Source organism: Hemiscyllium ocellatum, chromosome 25, assembly GCF_020745735.1.
Source record: "Hemiscyllium ocellatum isolate sHemOce1 chromosome 25, sHemOce1.pat.X.cur, whole genome shotgun sequence".
Classification (NCBI taxonomy): Eukaryota; Metazoa; Chordata; class Chondrichthyes; order Orectolobiformes; family Hemiscylliidae; genus Hemiscyllium; species Hemiscyllium ocellatum.
The window spans coordinates 18,983,487-18,990,571 of record NC_083425.1 but is presented as its reverse complement, the minus strand read 5'-3'; the positions used below and the strand labels follow the sequence as shown (position 1 = coordinate 18,990,571).

General features: G+C 41.6%; 1 long non-coding RNA gene across 1 annotated transcript in view; it reads left to right on the top strand.

Moving 5' to 3' along the window:
- The first annotated feature begins 5,490 nt into the window (after positions 1–5,490).
- LOC132828006 (uncharacterized) overlaps positions 5,491–7,085 on the top strand; it is a 242,275-nt gene continuing 240,680 nt past the window's right edge. The window contains exon 1 of the long non-coding RNA XR_009646065.1: positions 5,491–6,374. This is a non-coding gene — a long non-coding RNA (uncharacterized LOC132828006). The remainder of the gene's footprint in view (positions 6,375–7,085) is intronic.

The following is a 7,085-nucleotide window of genomic DNA, read 5'->3' as shown; positions in this document are numbered from 1 at the left end:
AAAGCAACCTGCTTGGTTGGTATCACATTCACAAGCATCCACTCCCTCCACTACTGACAATCAGTCACGGCAGTGTTTCTACAGACAAGATACAATGCAGAAATTCACAAAGGATCTTTAGACAGCACCTTGCAAATCCACAACTACTTTTATCTAGGACAAGGGCAGCAGATACCTGGGAACACCACCACCTGCAAGTTCCTCTCCAAGCCACTCACTATTGAAAATATATTGCCATTCTTTCACTCTCACTGGGTGAGAATAATAGAATTCGCTACCTTGTGGATCAAGCTACAGCACAGGGACTGCAACGGTTCAAAGTGACAATTCACCATCATCTCAAAAGAAACAAGGGATGATTTAATTTGTTGTAAAGTTGGTCAAAGGATAAATATTGACCTGGATACTCGAGATAACTCTGCTGCTCTTTTTTGAATTATTACCATGAAATCACCTCCTGAGAGGACAATCGAGCTCTTACTTTAACACATCAACTGAGCCATGACTGACACTTTATTTTCACCTGGGTAAATATCTCCCTCTCCTACCCTTACCATTGACAGGTCTCATCCATGTTTTCGTTACATCCCATCCCATCCACCTGTCTGTTTGCTGACCTACGTAAGGGTTTGTCCACCAAGCCTGAAGTATTAAAATACTCATCCTCATGTTCAAATCCCTATATGGTTTTACCTCTTCCTTCGTATTTTTCTCTCTCTCTCTCACACACACACACACACACACACACACACACACACACACTCTCCTCCTCCCCAAACCTCAGAGAGCTCAGCATCCCTTCACTTCTGGCATTATATCAATTCTCCACTTCCTTCGGTGCCTGGACAAACTACTTCTGTTCCTTTAAACCTACCGATTTCTAAGTTTTTGGTTACATCTCCTCAAATCCCTTTTGGATCTGCGTTGATTTCTGTTTGATTGAAATCCTCAGAATTATTACTGTATTTACAGTGCTATATAAATGTAAGTTTTTGATTAAGCAACTAGTGGGAGAAGGAGTGTAGTTGAATATCAACAGCTGTAATAATTTCAGAGCTCAGCATGCATGAACAAAATGCATGGCTAAAGCACTTTTAACCACTTTCAGCTGAAAATGTTAATTAGATGATTCATTCCACATAGGGTCCATTAACAGCTAAGTGCTCCACAACAAGTAAAGGCTATGGGGCCTTGACAACATCCTGATTTGTACAGTTTTAGACCCTGTGCTCCACAATTAGCCATGCTTGCAAAATTGTTCGAGCATGGCAATATATTAGTATCTACCAAGCAATGTGGAAATTTGCACAGGCATACATTGTCCACAATCTGTATTACAAATCCAACCTATTCATGTACCATTCAATTAACCTCCTCCCAAATTATCACTAAAGTCATGGGAATCAGTGGTAAACAGTATTATTCACAAGTAATCTGCTCCCTGTTGATCAGATTGAAGTTTTAGCCCTTTTCCCCAGCATGACGGTTATATTGTAGTAGTGCTTATATTTCCAGCAACCATCTTGTGTATGTGTAAACACAGTGAAAACACCAAGTGTAAATAACTTAATTTTCCTGGTGGTGGAATAGTAATAATCAGATTGCATTCCAGCTGGCCCATTTAACTCATTACTCCCTTAGTCAACTGCACATTATATGTCTAAACTTTCAGACATATGGTGGCAATGACTACTCTTGACATAAAGGGAGTGTTTGAATGAAGCTGACATGAAAGAGACCCAAAGAAATCCTAAATCACTGGGGGTCAAGTAGATATCCTCTCCAGCTGGAGTCATGCAAAAATAAGATGGCTGTATTCCTTAGAGACCAATCAACCCAAGACATTGGTCCAGATATTCCTCATGACAGAACTGCCCTCAACCCAACCATCTTCAACTGCATTAGCAATGACATTCTCATGGTCAAGCGTGAGAACACCTTGCTGATGACAGTTTTCAGCTCCATCCAAACTTCCTCAGACATTGCAGCATTAGGTGTCGTCATGCAGCAGGATCTGAACAGCCTCCATATTTAACACTGAAGCACCAATATGAGAGTTCAACTACCTTTCCTTAATATTGTCATTTCATCATTGCCAGCTCCCTCATCAGCAACATCCAGGAGGTCACTATTGACTTGAAACTTACCTGGAATAGCCCCTTACACGCCATAGGTCCCAAAAGATATTGGCTTAGCTCATCTCCTGACACTCCTGAACCTTTATCACCTGCAAGCCACATCATGTGGATGACTGAATACTATCAACTTGCCTGGATGGGAACAACAGGTGCAAAACAAAACTAAGAAGCTCGACAACATCTGGTCATTAGCAATGTGTTTACTCGGCACCCTGTCCACCTGCTGAGCATATACTTCCAGCAGTACCAGAACAGTACAACTGGGGTCTGTAGATAAATTATAGCAAGTTGCAGAGATTAGTTCTGCAAAACATCCCAAACCTGTGACCTCTGCTACTTTTAAAAGTGGGAAACCCCATTCCCTCAAAGCAGACTCGGACATTTTTCACCACTGGTTCATTTTTGTTGCATTTCATCGACAAACGGTCCAGATGTTCAACATTAAGTAAAAATCTAATTATAAATGTACCTGTCTCGGAAAAACACCAGCTGACCTCAAAAGTTTTTCTTTTTTTGCAAGCAATAAAGTTTTTCTTCCTGCTGCCCTTGGCGATCTCTGGCACAGACCCAATTAATGAGTAACTATAACAGCCTTTCATTCTGATCTCCGTGGGTATTTTATGCAGCATAAGGGCACACTTGTTCGGCAGAGTCTGAATGAAGCGTTGTGGAGACACCAAATAAGGCATCATGGAAATCAAAATTGTCTATTTGCATAATGGTGACCCATAGATCTGTTTACCTACTTTTTAATACTTGCGTTTAAAGGACTAACATTTAACTCAGGTATTTCCAAGACCTGTTTACCGTTTCTTTCCAATACAGAACTTTCCTGGTTTAACTGTGCAGATATTCAAAATCTGCTTTTCGGAGGTGTTCCAATCCCTTGAATATTGACTGATGAGATTGTATTTGAAGCTAACTTGTAAAACGTTTTGAAGTTTGGTTTTTTAGAGTCGGGATTATGGCAATTACTAAATACAAATCTGTTTTCTGGGAAAGTGTTATGAAGTAGTGGGGTTGGAAGAATCCGAGGAGGGTTTGGTTTCCAATGCACGCGAGAAACTCTGAACACAATTGCTTTGTGTTTGCAGCCAGCTCTAGTCACGCAAGCTTGTGTGTACAAACTTTTAAGTAACCAGACAATAAAGTGATCGAATCCAGGTATTTGACAGCATCGCGTGCAGCTCAGGTACTAGACGGTATGGCAACCAGCCAATGTCATTCGCAACATCAGGACTGGAGTTTAACATGCTCGGATTTTTCCAATTTGCTTTCATCACGAGCCAGACCCGCTAACCTTCCTTACATAAATCCGGAGCACCCTGAAACTTCAATCAAAATCCAAGACACTCTTACCCTATTACTGTAGCCAAATTAGCTCCAACCCTTGAATAATGTAAATGATTGCAGCTCCGCCACTGGAGAATGTCTGGTCAATCGTGCCATAATTGTACATACATTCTTCTGGTAACTTCGTTGCGATGTGTTACCTTTGTTTTAGCTCGAGAGGCAGCTTTAATGCGGCTCAGTGAGCTGCTCGGATCCATGAATCCTTCCCATGTTTTCTGAGATGATATTTTTGCGTGCTAAACACTTTAAAGATACCGAAAAGAAATGGAAGCCCCGGGCCAAGTAGGAATTGAACGTAAGGTAGCTGAACAAAAGTTCATTCATTCTGAGGTGATCCACAGGAATGATACTGATTAGTGCATGTGTTATTCAAACTATTAAGGCACTGCCTAGGGCAACACGATAAAAGCCTACTTGCCAAACAATAATATTTAATGTTCACATGTAACAGGGAGCACTGGGCCTTTCATTTTACAGCCCAGCATTGTAAGAAAGTGATTTTATTCTATTTTTTTAAATGCATAGCTTTTGAAGCCGGACCTTTAAATGTATCTAAAGCAGTTCAGCAGGGAATAAATACTTCTAGTCTTCATAGACTGAAAATGAGCCAATGTTTTATTGCTGGGTTAAAAGGAGATTTTTTTTGAAATGAAAGACTTGTATTTTGTTAACAGAATCCCATATTAATTTCTCTTGACCTAAAAAGATTGACTTTTTTAGCTGTGCGGCTGGGTCTACATTTAGTTATTTATTTTACACGTTGTTATCGGTTATCATTTTAATGCTAAGTTGAAATAGAGAAAATTTAACTTAGTTCTGTATTTATGAACACGTTATAATGCACACTTGATTTTGTGGGGATTTACATTCAGTGCTGTAGCCTGACGTGTTATTGCACTGCACTGTAAGTCCACTCAAGTAAATACCTTTTTTTTAATCACAAGACGTTACTTGTCATGAGTATCCATTTAACCAGAACGGATTTTGGATTCGATTGTAGCCTTGAGGTTCTGCCAGGTGCTCGGGTGTCCTCTCGCAGTCCAAAGATGTGCAGGTTCGGTGGATTATTCTTGGTACATGTGGGGGATGTTGTGGGATGCTCTTCAGAGGGTCGGGACCGATTCAGTTCGGCCGAATGGCCTCATTTCCCACAGTACAGACTATATGATTGGACCATCTTAAAATATGCAATGTTCAGAATCGTACATTTTCTTTTGAAAAGGCTTGTTTTTAACTTGTCGGAATCAATAACTGTAAAACATGATAGCATGAGGAAGCTCTGAGAATTCTCAAGGTTGCGGTGTCAACGCACAAACTGCTTGTTTTTATCAATTCATGAGGGCTTCAGTCAATCAGAATTTGTGCAATTTAGCTTTATTTAGTGTGTGGAGAATTGCAGATCATATGTTGCATTGTCAATTCAAAATAAAAGATAAATAGCATCTTCAAGGTCATCCAAAACCTCAATCTGAGCTACAAATCTTCTCAAAACTCGTCATACTGATCTGAGGAATTTTCCTGTGTTAACGTACATATGGTCACAGTGTGAAAGATCAGTGAAGAGGTTGATACACTGCTGATGCATCCCAGATATTTTTGAATTGACCTATTCATTTCACACTGGAGGAGGCTGGAACTTGAGCCCGGGTCTTTTCAGCTCGGAGACAGGGACACTAGTAATAGGTCCCCTAAATAGGTCACCTCAGAGGCTGAGTAAACCCACCTTGAACTAGCCTTGGAGAAAGAGGCTGGGTATTGTCAGGTCTCCATGCGCTTGCGCTTGCGCGCTGCCGGCCGGTCTTTGTAGTTCCTTTCGACGTTCGAACTACAATTCCCGGCGGGCGCAGCCGTGCCCGCCGAAGCCCCGCCCCCCGTTTGTCTCGGATTGGTCAATAGGTCGCGTTAGGGGGCGGGGGGAAGATGGAGAAGACTCGCGTTCAGTGGCCGCCAGTGCAGCAGGTTCGGTTGAGCGCTTGGCTTTATAGTCAGTGTAGGGTTCACCGTCACACTCAGTCGCTGCAGCCAGGCAGCCAGGCGGAGAGGGAGCTCCGCTTTCTGCAAACTACACACACAAACCTGGGGATGCAGCTCCATCCAAGAGGACACTACTCACTGGAGCTGAAAGGAAGACAGCCAGGGACAATAGCAACAGCTGCCGACTGCTCCTGACTGAACATCGAGAACGATTTTTACCCAGAATCTTTGGACCTTTGTGTATGCATTTACTACCATCCCAGATGTGACAACACTCGTAGGATTATTGGAATCCACCAGGATGGCTGGATCTGTGGATTTATTTTCAAGATAATGGATTATTTTGACCTCTTTCTTTTCTTTCCTCGCTGTCCCACACACACACACTTGGATGCTCCCCTGCACGGTTGGGAACACTGATGCGATATTGAGTTAAGATGATGGGAATCACAGATTCAAAGCACTTGCAGCTCACAAGGGACTATTGGCTCTGCTGATGGAAAATTATTGCGGGACTTTGCTCGGATTGTTGGGAGTTGGACCGTTTTCATTTGGAGGTGTTTTGGGGTGTATTCTTGTATCAGGAACATGGAAATATCATGGTCAGGATCATATAGCGTGGAGATGTGCATTGTGGTTTCTATCTGGTATTATGCGGATGGCTGTTAGGAAATTATTACCTCTTTTCCCCCTCCCCCCAAAAAAACCTGGAATATGTTGCACGCTTTTGGAATGCCCTTGCCATATGGATTAACGTCGCCATTGAGTGGGATAGATGGAACTCCGAGGATATTATATCCAGATGATGTATTGAAGACCCTGGGATGTATTAGAGGAGACGATGTGGATTTAATTCTCAGTAGGATAATGTGGATTGTTACTACGTTTTGCTTTGGTGTTGTTTAAAAGGTAAGTGTGTCTCAGTACAAAAAATGTACAGTATTGGTAATTCAGCAGGTATTGAAATCGATGACTGATTCTTTTGTTTTCAAACAACGAAGCTGTTGAAGCTGATCACTTACGTGGGCAATATCTTATTAAAATAACCCCTTATCTGGTGCCTTTCAAGATTAATGGATTACAAAGGCCCTTTGATTAAGCTTAATTGAAAGAGTGAGTGCTACAGTGGGTTATTGTGACAGTATATGGCTCCACGCACATACAATATGTTACATTGTACTGTGTTTCACTGAGTTTGTTCAAACTGGGTTTTAGCGGGTTCCTGTCTTTAACTATTTCCTCGCTGCTTGCTATGACATAAAGCATAATTAACCAGCTTCCTCCCGGCTTACGATGTACACGTGGCTCAGGTAGACTTAGGATTCTTGTGGGTCAAAAATGCTGATTTCGGATCTGAGGTTCAGCTTTGCATCCATCTTTTCATTTCCAAACGATTAAAAAATGTTTAAAGGAAAACAAAAACAAAACCCTCTGTCTTGGCCTTGAAAACGGAATCATTGTCAATGCCGCGTACCCTTTTAAAAGTGAAAATGACAAAACTTGCTTTCAGACTCGAATTTCCTCCAACTAAAATTCATTCGGTGTTCTCAGGGGCTTGAAAGTCAGCGCTTCTCACGAATAAGAATGGATTTTTGGAAACATGTTGTTTTTAAAAGAACG